Here is a 13824-nt window from a genome sequence, read left to right on the forward strand (position 1 = left end):
GGGTCAGGGGGTGCCCAGAAGGGCCTGGGAGGCAAGGAAGAACTGGGGATGAAGAGCTCAGCAGAGCCTGCCAGGTAAGACCCCAGGGAGATAGACCCAGGTTAGGAGAGGGACAATAAAGGATCGAGAGCCGAGGCCAAGAGTCCCTGTGATCAGATGAGGGCATGGTAGATGAGAGGTCTCGAGACTGGGCGGAGGAGCTCAGTGTGGAACGGAGTTTCATTCTGAGCCAACAACAATCTTCCAAGGCGGTGGCTTCTTATTTATCACCTACGCACAACCAGAACTGCTCGTAGAAGTAAGGTCAGGGGTGAGCAAGTGAGGGCCCAGGATCTGAGAGCAAGAGCAAAGTGGATAGGAAATGGCTAGGAAGGAGATGGTGCCTGAAATCTCTTGCACCCTTGTCCATTCGGAAACTTCATATACCAATTTCGAGATAAGAAATTTACACTTCCCTAGTAGGTCATTATGAAAGGAATACCCTAAGCGATTTCTTAGTGAGAGGAACCTTACATGCTAATGAGTCTCTCTGGTTAGAAAGTTCTAGAAACCAACATTTACTGTTAAAATGGAATACTTAGAGAGAAGCAGTGTCATGCTGTTTCCCCAAATGCCCTTTAATGGGAAAAGATTGAGACTAGAGAGGGTACGTCTCAGATTTTTCCCAAAGGGGAACATTTTAGAATGGAGAGAAGTGGTGCAAGCAGCATCTATCAGATAATGACCTAAATCATCCTGGAGATCACACTCAGCTGAATGGAGGGTTAAAGTGTTGATAGAAGCATCCAGGCATGTTTACTCTTGTGCCAAATAGCGTGACATTAGAGTAATTAAAATCCATTCCATTACTCTTGTGCCACCTACCTCTTTTTAAATTTATTTATTTATTAAAATTCACACTTTCAAAAAGGAGTTTTTCAAGCCAAGGTACATATATTTTTTATACTCTGTGCCATTACACTCCTATAGCAGGATATAATGATCACATAGAGGTATTTATAGATAGAGATACCAGACCTGAAGGAGCTCAAGTAAAATTTGTTATGTGAGACATAACTTACAGCCTAGAAGAACAGATCAGAAGTTTTAATGTCATCCTTAATGGTGTACTAATGAAGGCTTTCTACATGTAGAAAGTTGGCTGAATAATAGGCCATTAGACCATGAACAGAAAATTTGAATTTATATTTCCTCTTCATCTTCCTTCTTTCCATTAAGCCTTGATGTATAAAAAATTGCGTAGAAATTGACTGCAGCCTACAACGGATCATTTGTATAGAAAAAGTGATGATAATGGTGGCTGGGCCCTGAAACTCATTGGAAGCAATTTTCAAAGAAAGATGCCCGTCTACTTTCGTAAATCCATTTTACGCTGTGAAAATATAAATGGCTTTTCTGTTTTGTAACATTGCTGCAACTTCTTTTTGCATCCGTGACATATAATTTTTAATGTTCAAGGAAATAGTGTCAAAGTATATGTACAAATATAGTTGGGTAGGATAGAGTTGCTGAATATCTTTTTAGTAGGGCAAGAATTTTCTGATGGGACAAGTGGGAATGGTATCCTTTACATTGAGATAAAAATTAAGATTGTGAAGATTAATGATGTACACAGATCTTCCACAGAGAATAAAATAACTTTTAATATTAATACTTTTAAACTCTTAATTGGGCTTTCATAATTATACTCCACTATCCAGTTCCATATGTCAGGAAAATTTTTAGCAACAGTGACAGCCTGAAATATAAGCAGTGGAGGTCTGAGCCAGATTTTCACTGAAAACATCAGAAGGCGTTATTGTACTTTATCTTCTTTCTAATAGAATACAAGCTGATATATCCATCATACTATCAACCAGAAAGATCTATTAATTTCATTTTTTTCATTTTCAATTACCCATAATAATTAACACTTATAATAAAACCCCGTTAATCATTTAAAGTGCCTTTTGATCTATCAAAAAGTAATATAATATCCAGTTTGGGGTAAAGTAAATTTTATTGCATAGTATCATAAGGCTTTCACTGATAAGTAATTTGAGTATAGTGTAACTTTGTTCCTCTCTCCAAAAAAGCCCCCTCCTCCCCAAGAGTCTTGATGGCTTTAGCGGGTAATCAGCCTGACTTAGAACAAGAAAAGTGTGTTAGAATCAAATGACATGTCCTATTGTCCTTTGTAGTGTTACACAGGAAGAGTGGATAACCCTGGGAAGATGGGCTTGGGGGTGGGGGGTGGGAGGGTCAAGATCAGGTGGTACTTGAACTTGGACCAGGGTGGAAGGGAAGGGAAGAGCAGGAACCCTTTGTAGAGGGAGTGGAGCTACAAGGATGGGGCTGCATGGACAGTGTCAGAGATTCCAGCAAGCTGCGATCCAGAGCAGGGGCCGGGTCCCACGCCTTCCACGGGGCAGCACCAGGGATGAGAGATCAGCAAGCCGGGGAGCCAGGCTGTGCTCATGCAGGTGGGAGCCCAGATCGCACTGAGCTGATGCACGTGGGTGCCTGCAGCTGGGGGATCTGCCTTCGGGGGAGAGCCCAGTGGCCACCCCCCCCCCCCGGGGGGCCTGGGAATAGGGGGAAAGCAACTTTGGCCTGGGACTGGATTAAAGAGACTTGCCCAGAATTCCAGGGAAACACTCTTTCTCAGAGGAACCGTGGGATAAGGAGAGGCTGACCTGGGAGAGGAAGCAAGCTCAACTGGCCGGAGAGAGGCCTGGGTGTCACAGCTGAGGGCTCACATGGAGAGCTGAGGACACAAAGGGAGTCACACCAGGGAGTGCCTAGGAGGGACTGGGGTTTGCCGTGGCAAATGCGTGGCTCATCTCAGTTTCACTGGTTTGCTACTTGAGTTTTTCTGACACTGGGCAAAAGGCTGAATGCTCACTCCATGCAATCTCCGGGTGCGGTGCTGGAACCAGCAGCATTGATGGAACCCTGGACTAAGTTAGAAGTGCAAATTTTCAGCTCCCACTTTACACTCCATCAGGAATGCAGCCATCTGTGGCTTAGCAGGCGCTCCAGGTGATTGTAACTCAAGTTTGAGAACCACTGCTTACTCGAGTGAATCCTGAGAATAGTTGTCTAAACTACAGCAGACACTCCAGGGAAGGAGCACTGCTGAAGGAGAAAGTGGAGAAATACCATATCCCCAGGGAGTCAGCTCTAAAACAAAAACAAAAACAAACAAAAAACCCCAAAACATCAAAACTCCTTTGATCCAGTAAGTTTTTATTTATTTATTTTTTAAAATTTTATTTATTTATTCATGACAGACACACAGAGGCAGAGACACAGGCAGAGGGAGAAGCAGGCTCCCTGCGGGGAGCTTGATGCAGGGCTTGATCCCAGGACCCCGGGATCATGACCTGAGCCAAAGGCAGATGCTCAACCACTGAGCCACCCAGGTGCTCCTGATCTAATAAGCTTTTAAAGATGAGTGGTGTTGGGGACGCTGTCGAAGAAGTCTTTCTCCCTTGCGGGGGCTGCTCCACCTAAAGGCCTGTTTTCTTCTTCTTTCTCATGTTGACCCTTGGCCCAGGGAGAAGGGAATACTTTGGACTCTACATTACACTCTCTCCCAAGAGATTCCTTCCTCTTTCTCAGCCACTCACTTGATAATCTCCTTGGCAAAGGAAAGCCTGGTATGGGGCCTCTCTTGATACAAGAGAATGAGAAGCAAACAGCTCTTTCCTCACATTCCATTCCTCTGTACCCCCTACTCCACCAACCATGGTCTGGAAGCGGATAGATAAACCTCCTCCTAACCTGTGATCAGAAGGTCAATAGTGACCTAACACCACGCCACCAATGCCTATGTCATTCACCTCATTTCATCTCATCACGCAGACATGTTACCACCCCACATCATCACAAGAAGGTGAGTACAGCACAGTAAGATATTTTGAGAGAGAAAGACTGTAACTTTCATTCACAGAACTTTCATTATAGTATGTTGTTATGATTATTCTATTATTATTTTGTTAATCTCTTACTATGCCTAATTTAGAAATTTAACTTTATCATGGGTGTGGTACTACATACAATTTTGGCATCCACTGGGGGTCTTGGAACATATCCCCATGGATAAGGGGGCAACTACAACATTTTGTTGGTCATATGAATAATGTTTTTACAAACATTCATGAGCAAATTTTTTGGGGAAATGTTTTCATGTCTTTTGGGTAGATATCTAGAAGTAGAATTGTTAACTGTGTATTTAACTTTAAAAACAATCTACAAATTGTTGTCCAAAGTAGCTATTTTATTTTGCATTTCCACCAGCAATGTATGAGAATTCCAGAGGCTGCATCCCCTTGTCTGTACTTGATAATATCACTCTTTTAAATTATAGCCATTCTAGCAGGTGTATTTTAATTTCACTGTAGTTCTAATTAGCATTTCCCTAGTGATTAATGATGCTGATCATCTTTCCATGTGCTTGTTGACTATGAATTCGCCATTCTCATCCAATTCATTAGCAGTTTTTCATGAATAAACATTTCCCAGGTTGTTCCTTGCCTTTGAAATGGTTGTTGCTTATCCTGAAATGGTCATTTTAATAATTTGCCAGTTTACATATGGTTTCTGTGGGGCCGAATAGTCCAGCCTTCTCACATCACCATTGTCAAGAGTAGGGTCTTCCAGCTGAATTTGAAAAGGTAAGAAGAAGTTACTGTACAGAGTGGCTGGAACATTATAGATCTGGCACTTAAATACTAGGTCTTAACAACAAGTCCTTTCCCTCAGAGAGCCCTCAGTCTCACTTTGGTGAGGGAGACACAACAGTTAACAAACACAATACAATGTGATAAATTCTATAATGGGGGCACATCGAGAGGGTTATAAGAACATTTAGGAGGGGCATTAATCAGGATGGAGGAGGTGGGGGAAAGTCAGCTGAGGAGCACTTAGCAAATGAAAAAGGTGAGGAGAGCCACTGGAAGCTGAGAAAGAAGGCACCACACCTAACCACTGGAAAATACACACGTACAACAATTGACCATGCACTAGGCCACAGAGCAAGTCTCTAGAATTGTCTGACCACGATACAAGTGAGAAATCGTTAAGAAAAGGATAATTTAAAAACCACTTGCATTTGGAGAACACGTACATATGTGCACCTACATGCACATAAGCACATGTATGTGTGTACACATAAAACGCACACATAAACGTCTAAATAACTCATGGTCAACGAAGAAATCTTAATGGAAATGAGAAAATATTACAAATAAAAAATAAGAAAGCTACTACATATTACAACCTGTAGTTCTAGGAAAGCAGCTTAAAAAATGCTATATGGAAAGGTAGAAAGGCTAAAATTAATGAACGAAGCATCCTAACTATGGATTTATTAAAACAATAGCAGAATCAACCCAAAGAAAGGAAAGAAATGAAAAGAAACAGCAAAAGTTAATGAAATATAGAGCAAAATAAAATATTGAACAAAGCTATCTTTTGGTTCTTTGAAAGGATTCATAAATTAAGCAAACCTCTGCAAGATTAAGAGAAAAAAGCATAAATAATAATGTTATTTATAAGGAAAGAGTGGACAGCCTACAGCTGTAGCTGATATCCAAAAAGCTAAACATATATTATCAACAACTTTACACCAATTCATTTGCAAAGAAAGCAAGCCCAAAAGACAAATTTCTCAAAAAATATGCATTATCAAAACTCACTCAAGAAATAGAATAACTCAATAATTTAATTACTAAAAGAAGTTCAATGAGTAGTTAAAAAAAAAATCCTACAAAGAAAGCACAGGCCCAGATAGTTTTATGTGAGTTCAAAAACAGATAATCTCATTCAGACTTTTTAAGGAAATAGGAAAAAGGAACACACCTGAACTATTTTCAAGGGTCTAGGACCTAGGATAACTTGATGCCAAAACCAAAGTTAACATATAAAGGAAAATTATAAGCCAATCTCATTTTTTTGGCTATACATATAAACATTTAAAAAAGAATATTCACTGAATCTTATGCTATTTAAAAAAAAAAAAGAATTGCATATTATGGCTAAATTGGAGTTATTCCAGGAAGGCAGGGTTGTTTCAACATTTTTAAACAATCTATTGATATAAATCACCATGTTTACAGAAGATGAAAAGCTATAAAGATGCAGAAAAAACATAACATTAACAAACATTCATGGTAATTATTTTAATTAACCTAGAAGAGAAGCGAACTTCCTTGGCCTGATCAACAGAAAGTAAACTGGCAAGTTTGGGAAACTGCTCATAGTACCGGATGGCGGATGCTCAAAGAGGTTAAATGACTTGCCTAAGGTCATGTCCCGTAGACCAGACCACATCTTAATTCTCGGATTTTTCCGCAATACCATTCTGATCCTGGAAAATGGAACTTTTTACAAAACAAGTTAGAGTATTCAAGATTTACCATTACACAGACCACATTTATTTGAGTCTCAAATATTTCGTCTTTCCAGTTAAAGACCTTATCCTCAGCTGCTTCCAGCTAGTTGCTAAGAGAAAGGAATAATGTGTCTAAAGTCTAAACATTCTTCATGTCGTACCGTGTTGTACGTTGTTTATACTTCTCACCATGACATATTTAACGATACCAAGAAAGGAGATGATTTTAAATAGCTTATATTTCCTCCAGTTTACTTAAAAAGTAGACTCTATTTCTACTTAGATAAAGCCCTTATCTTTATTCAGAAAGAATCTTGTTCTCTATTAGCTCGTCATTAAGTCAAGAATTGCCGGTCGCAGGGGCACCTGGGTGGCTTGGGTGGTTAAGTGTCTGACTCTTGATTTTGGCTCAGGTCATGATCTCAGGGTCCTGGGATCAAGCCCAGTGTCAGGCTCTGGACTCAGTGGGGAGTCTGCTTGAAGATTCTCTCTCTCTGTACCCCTGTCCCTCCCCACACTTGCCCACTCTCATTCTCTCTTTAAGATAAATAAATTGATCTTTAAGAAAAGGGAAAACGGGCAGCCCCAGTGGCCCAGTGGTTTAGTGCCACCTTCAGCCCAGGGCCTGATCCTGGAGACTAGGGATCGAGTCCCACGTCGGGCTCCCTGCACGGAGCCTGCTTCTCCCTCAGCCTGTGTCTCTGCCTCTCTCTCTTTCTGTGTCTGTCATGAATAAATAAATAAAATCTTAAAAAAAAAATAAAAAAGGAAAACCCTGTAGAGCCATCTTTACCATCTAAAAATGGCTGAACATTGCAGCAACACACCTGCAGGTATTGTTGAACAAGTCAGCTCTTTTTCAGAGGTATAATTTTGATTTCCTATTAAATTTTCTATTGAATCTGCACAATGTGTTCAACATTAACAGATATTTATTAAGCTTCTACTATGTGCCAGACACTATGCTAGTGATAGCAAAATAGGCAATTCACTGTCACGGTACACGAATCAAAACAGAACTAATTGTCTCCGTACAGGAATGTTCTGAATTGGAAGAAAATACTTTGTAATCCTCCTTAGGTGGGAAATTGAAATTTTTTATCCATTAGAACATTCTAGCAGATTTTGTGCCAATTCCTTTTCTTAAACAATTTAGTAAATGAATTTAACTTTTAAAGATCTCATTTATTCATTTTATTAAAAAATGTGGACTAGATTAGTCTACTCCTTTTGGATTCCATTTCAATCAACTTTACTGCTTGTGCATATTTTTTTTAATTTAGAAAAATCTATTTTTGGATTTTGTGTTTTATCAGGAAGATTTTATAAATGGTTAAAATTATTTTAGTTTTGCAATATACCATCATAAATACAATGTATAAAAAGAAGAACCTGAATGAGATAGTTGGTTTGCCTTTCATGTGTATTTTTATTCAAAGTGAAATTTTCAACTTTATAATATAAACTAATGTATTAATAATATCAGTTCCAGAATATTCCTGGTTGGCACACAGTGGCCCTCAAAAATTAAAATCTTTATGTTTGAACAGATAAAGACTTCTGCATTAGTCAACAGTCCTCCCTCTGACATTTCCATAATGACCTGGGTTGATGACTGTAGTCCACAGGCCTAGAGACTGCTCTCAGGGAGCCATCCAGCTCCCAAAGGCCACATACTCTGCTCATTGTTTCCTTGAAATGTGAGGCTGCTTTGTCATTTTAGTGAAGCTATCTCCTAAACATCTAGACAAAATATATTCTTTTCCTTTAAGACAGTTTACCTTTTTTTCTCTTAATCATTATACTTCTATAGAAGCACAAAAGCTAAGTTATATATTATTATATTGAAGTTCAAAGTTGTTTAGAATCTTTATTAAGAATTTGTCTTCACATACTTTCCCTGCAATACAGCACAGAAATGCAAGGTGCTGTCCAGGTGAGGCTCATGGATTAGGTGCCAGACTTCCACCTGGGTATGAAATCCAGCTCTAAAGCTTACCAGCTGTGTGACCTGAAGTTGCTTAAACTTTCGGTACCTTGGATTCCTTATCTGTAGAGCAAGGTTATGGTTAGGATCTACCTCACAGGTTAATGCGGAAATATAAATGAGTAGATATATATGGCTTAGAACAGTACTGAGGGCATAAAGGTTTTTAAAAAGTAATCACTATTATTCTAAGGTGGCCAGCCCTAACCAATTCCAATTTTAGAATGAATCAACTTCCCAGCTGAGAAAACAAATCACCCTAAAGTTCCACGGCTTAAGGCTCTTTGTTTTGTTATGATAGTGAACTTTTCTTTGTGCATCTTTCTTTGGATCCCAGGAGTAAAGCTAGTTCCTACACTGTCCTTTTGGGACTTTCCCACTACCTGGTCTTGTTCCCTGGATCTTGCCCTACCTCCACCCCAGTTAGAAATGAAGCATGGCTGCCCTTGAAGAGAAAAGGGCCTTAAGTAGAACTCATTTCTTCTCTCATCCCCAATCTTCATTTCTATAACTTTCAGGTGAAAGGAATCCTCCAGAGTTTCTTGCCAAGGTGAGCCAGGTCAATGTCCTCTCCACTGTGTGGTTCAAAATACTATATCATCAAGAGTTTGTGGTATGAGAGACGCCTGGGTGGCTCAGTCAGTCAGGTGTCAGCTATCAGCTCAGGTCATGATCCCAGAGTCCTGGGATCAACCCCCTCTTTGGGCTCCCTGCTCTGCAGGGAGCCAGCCTGCTTCTCCCTCACCCTCTGCCTGAACCTCTCTCTGACCTCTCTTGTGTGCTCTCTCTCTGTCAAATAAATAAATAAAGTCTTAAAAAAAAAAGAGTTTGTAGTTCTAGTTTCAGTGAATAAAGATCTTTCAAGTTTGTTGTTTATTCCTTATAGATGTATTTTAGGTAGGGAATTCAGTAAATATATGCTCACTGTAGTAGTTATCTGCTTTTTTTTTTTAATGTCAAATATCTAATTTCTCCCTTAGAGAACATTCCTACTTGGCTCTGTTGTTGAGGTCAATCTGCCTCCACCTCTGGGTTTCAGCAGGGAGCTAGTCTAATCCAAAGTATGTACTTTATTTACCCTGTGATCACCAGTGATTAGTTCAGGGATTGGGACAAGCTTGAAATTGCTGGCGTCTACCCTTTAGGGCCTTAACCCAGAAAAACAGCTAAGTAATGGATCCTGCTAATATAATTTGAGCTCCAAATCAAGCTAGGTCCACAAAAACTGAAATTGAGTTTTGATGTGATTTTATGTATTCATTTAAATGTCATTATATCAAAAGAAATAAGGCCAAATGTGAAGATCTGCTTAGGAAAACTGTATTTTTGCTCATTATACTGCCACTGTTAAAATACTACCTTGGTCCAAGCCCATGGTAAAATGGGATAGGACTTTCTTAAGCACAAGCCTCAGATGCTTTTCTAGGAACAAGGGAGCTGACTGGTGCCATTTCCCTGCTCTACTCCTCGGCATAAACACAGAGCCACCTGAGAGAAGCAGGTTATTCTGGACACTAACTTGCTTATACTAAGTCCCCCACCTCACCCCATGCTCTGGTGGGACTACCTTCTCAGACAAGCTTGTCTCAGTCCCAGTGTGGTCGGCTGCTCCTCCAGAAGACTAGCACAAACCTATGCCCACACCAAATCCCCTGTCCAGAGAGTTCCGTGGCATTAGTGTCAGGTCTCATTTCACAAGCAGACTAGAGCACACCTAGTTAAAGTTCACCACATTCAGGCCAGGGATCAAACACTGCCCACAGCGGTCAAGGAGAACCTCTGCAGACCACTGGCCTGAGGACAGAGCAGCCAAAACACAACAGCAGAGTGCACGTAGCATATACTGGAGACACTCTGTAAAGTGCCAGGCTCTGGGCACTACATGACTTCTTCTTTATAAGGCCATCACTTTCAGGAGCAGGAGACATAACTGGCTTTTCTAGCATAGAAAAGAAGGCAGAGACTTAGACAAAATGCCAAGATGGAAAAGGTTATCCCAAAGGAAAGAACAAGATAAGGTCACAGCCAGAGATCTAAGTGAAACAAGTATAAGTAACTTGCTGATGGAGAATTTAAATCATAAGGATACTCACTGAGCCTGAGAAAAAAATAGAAGACATCAATGATACCCTTACCACAGAAATAAAAGAGTTTTAAAAAGAATCAGAGATGAAGAATGCAATAAATGAGATTGGAAACAGGCTTGATGCAATGAACAGCAGGCTGGAAGAAGCAGAGGAATGAATCTGTGGCCTAGAGGACAAAATAATGGGAAATAATGAAGCTGAACAAAAGAAAGAAGAATTATGCAACACAAGAAAAGACTTCGGTAATTTAGTGACTCAATCAAATGTAATAAAATTTATATTATAGGAGCCCCAGAAGAAAAGGAAAGGGGGGCAGAAAACGTATTTCAAGAAATAATAGTAGAAAACCTCCCTAATCTGGGAAGGAAACAGACATCCATATCCAGGAGGCACAGAGAATTCCCATAAAAATCAACAAAAGCAAGCCAACACCTAGACATATTCTCATTAAATCTTCAAAATTTAATAATAAAGGAAAAAATCTTAAAAGCAGCAATAGGGATGCCTGGGTGGCTCAGTTGGTTGAGCAGCTGCCTTTGGTTCAGGTCATGATCCCAGGGTCCTGGGTTGAAGTCCTGCAGTGGGCTCTCTCTGCTCAGTGGGGAGACTGCTTCTCCCTCTCCCTCTGCCTGCCACTCCCCCTGCTTGTGCTTTTTCTGTCAAATAAATAAAAAAATAAAATCTAAAGAAAAAAAATGGCAGCAAGACAATAGAAGTCTTTAACTTGCAAGGGAAATCCATAAAGCTAACTGGACATTTCTTAACAGAAACTTGGCAAGCCAGAAGAGAGCGGCATGATACATTCAAAGTGATGAATGGGAAAATCTGCAGCCAAGAACACTCTATCCAGCAAGGCCATCATTCAGAATAGAAGGAGATAGTTTCCCAGACAAAAACTAAATGAGTTCATGACCACTAAGCCCTGCAGGAATATTAAAGGGGACTGTGAGTGCAAGGGAGAGACCAAAAGTGATGAAGACAAGAAAGGATCAGAGAAAATCTCCAGAAACAAGTAATAAAATGGGAATAAATACGTATCTATCAATAATTATTTTGTAAATGGACTAAATGCTCCAATTAAAAGACAAAGGGTATCAGATTGGATAAAAACAAAACAAAGTCATCTATATGCCGCCTACAAGAGACGTATTTTAGACCTAAAGACATCTGCAGATTGAAAATGAGGGGATGGAGAAACATATATCATGCAAATGGATATTCAGAGGAAACCAGAATAGCAATACTTATCTGGGACAAATTAGACCTTTTTGTTCTTGTATTGTTTTCATCCTGCTTTGGTATTGGGGTGATACTGGCTTATAGAATGACTTTGAATGTGTATTTCATTATTTGTAAGATTCTAATAAATATTTTAATAAATGTTTCAATATTTTTTTAATGTTTGGTAGAATTTACCAGTGAAACCATGTAGTCTTGGGCTTTTCAGTGCTAGGAGATTCTCATTCCTAATTTAACTTTCATTCTTTTTTTTTGGTCTAAGATTTCCTATTTCTTAGATTCAAGATTCATGCATGATTCAATCTTGGTAACTTGTGCATCTTTAAGAATTATCTGCTTTTTTTCTCCTAAATTAACTGGTTTGTTTATAGTAATCTGTTATCACACTAAGTATTTCTGTGGCATCTGCTATATTATTTTTAGTTTTCATTTTGGGTTTTTTTTTTTTCTTAGCTTAAAGCATTGCCAATTTTTTTTTTTTTAAACTGGTCCTTATTTCCAGTGTTATGTTATTGCTTATTTTGGTCTCTATTCTATTTATTTCTGATTTTTATTATTTGCTTCCTCTACTAAATTTGCTATTTCTTCTTTATCTAGTTCCTTGGATTATAATGTCATTTATTTGAGCTTTTTTCCCTTAATACAAGCATTTATAGGATAAATTTCACCTATCATCTGCTTTTGCTTCATCTCACTGGTTTTGGAATATTGTGTTTTTTTTTTTGTTTTTTTTTTAGATTTTATTTATTCATGAGAGACAGAGGCAGAGACACAGGCAGAGGGAGGAGCAGGCTCCATGCAGGGAGCCTGATGTAGGACTCAATCCCGGGACTCTAGGATCATACCCTGAGCCAAAGGCAGATCCTCAACCGCTGAGAAACCCAGGGGTCTCATCTTTTTTGTTTTGACATATTTTGATTTGAGGTTTGATTTCTTATTTGATTTCTTATTGGTATATTAGTATGTTGTTTAATATTTACCTACTTTTTAATATTAAAGAAATAAAATGTTAGTAGCACACATTCCAATCTCTAGGGCAGTTCATTAGCCTTTATCTCTGCAGAGAGAACACCAATGGTTCCTAAAAGCTGGTCCGCACACTGGGATGGGTCAGTGACAACATTCTCACCAACCTGTAGCATTCTTCTCATATAAATTCTGCTATATCATAGTGAGCAGAGCTCTGAGCCAAGTACTAGGCACAAGAGGGAACTGAGGGGAAGTGCTCTGAAACTCTCTTCCTTCCAGATAACTGACTGGAAAAATCCGACTTTAGGGAGTAGCAGAAGGAACTGGAGGCATGGAGGCCATTGTTCCATGGCTTCTAGTTGTGTCCAAGATATCTTGAACCAGTATTATGTGACTTTCGTTATAGACAGCATACCTAAATACAACCAAATTCATGGAGTGCCTGATGGCTCAGTCAGTTAAGAATCTGCTTTTGGCTCAGGTCATGATTCAGGGTCCTGGGATCCAGCCCTGCATTGGGCACCCTGCTCAGTGGAAAACCTGCTTCTCCCTCTCCCTCTGCTGCTCCTCCTGCTTTGCTCTTTATAAAATAAAATTTTTAAACAAAACAACTAAATTCACAAGTAAAGGATAGTGACAAAAAGAGAATCTTATAACAAGTTGACATTTAAACTCTAGTCTGGGGATCCCTGGGTGGTGCAGCGGTTTAGTGCCTGCCTTTGGCCCAGGGCACGATCCTGGAGACCCGGGATCGAGTCCCACGTCGGGCTACCGGTGCATGGAGCCTGCTTCTCCCTCTGCCTGTGTCTCTGCCTCTCTGTGTGACTATCATAAATAAATTAAAAAATTAAAAAATAATAAATAAATAAACTCTAGTCTGTGTTGAAGATTCCAAGATGGTACAACTTAAATCCAGACCACAATTAAACAGTATAAATGTTATAAAATGAAAATGGGATTGTAAATGTTCTACATTTGGGTTTTCAGAAACATGTCCTTTTTTGAGTATCTTAGTAGAGCCCTGCCAACCTTCTCCTGATATTAAGGTTTGCCCTTTACTTTACCTATAGATTCCTTTTGGTGTGAGGAAAAAAAAAATACTCCCTCCTTTAGGATATTAGAATAACAGTAGATAGTAGTATTTAGTAGTATTTATTTTGCCAAGT

The sequence above is a fragment of the Vulpes vulpes genome, chromosome 3, assembly GCF_048418805.1.
Source record: "Vulpes vulpes isolate BD-2025 chromosome 3, VulVul3, whole genome shotgun sequence".
Taxonomy (NCBI): Eukaryota; Metazoa; Chordata; class Mammalia; order Carnivora; family Canidae; genus Vulpes; species Vulpes vulpes.